This window comes from Corvus brachyrhynchos, unplaced genomic scaffold, assembly GCF_000691975.1.
Source record: "Corvus brachyrhynchos isolate BGI_N302 unplaced genomic scaffold, ASM69197v1 scaffold142, whole genome shotgun sequence".
Taxonomy (NCBI): domain Eukaryota; kingdom Metazoa; phylum Chordata; class Aves; order Passeriformes; family Corvidae; genus Corvus; species Corvus brachyrhynchos.
This window is the reverse complement of record NW_008237226.1, coordinates 2,648,854-2,649,675: the sequence shown is the minus strand read 5'-3', so window position 1 is coordinate 2,649,675 and position 822 is coordinate 2,648,854.

Below are 822 nucleotides of genomic sequence, written 5' to 3'. Positions count from 1 at the left end.
GCGGAGCCACGGGCGCGAGGGGGCGGGGCCACGGCTCAGCCCAAGGGGCTCGGGAGGGCTCGGGAGGGAACGTGCCGGGATCCCTGTGCTGCTTTCCTGGGATTCCTCTGTGTTCCAGCTAGCTAGGAAAAGGTTCTGTTGGGTTTTTTTCTTGGTTTTTTTTCCCTTTCCTTCCCCTTGCCTGACTGCCTCCCTTCCCTCCTCGCTGGTCTGGGGGGTCTGCGGGGTGGCCCTGGCTGGTCCGAGCCCACGTGTCTGTTCCCTCTCCGGGAATTTGTTGTATTTTGTGGGCGTTTTTTTATCCTGTTCTACCCTGTTTTGTTCATGTGTTAATAAACAGGTGGGTTTTTTTTCCCCACTTTCACTTCTTGTGACCCATTTGTCTCATTGGCGGAGGACAGGGGGGAGGAGGGGGGGCCCTTTTCCCTCAGGGAGGCGCTCATTATGGGGCGCTTCCTCCTAGGATTTTGTCTCCAAAAACCAAGACATCCCAAAAGCAATCATTGCTTGAAGGCAACTGGAGACCTTTGAAGTATTGCTATCACCACTTATGCAAAGCAAATGGAAGAAAACTTCGCGGAAGAAAAGTATTACATGCCCAAAGAAAGAAGCAGACAGTCCACTATGGTGTTTCAGCTATTCTAAAAAAAAAAAAAAAAGTTTGTTCCAATATCAAGCCCCAACCTCCTATGTTGCAATTCAAGCTTTTTTAATATACATTGCCTCATATATATATATATGTTCCTATAGATGCTTGCATATAAAAAATTCTGATATACTAGGAAATGTTATTGTGCCAGTTTTTTATTAGACAAAACTGTT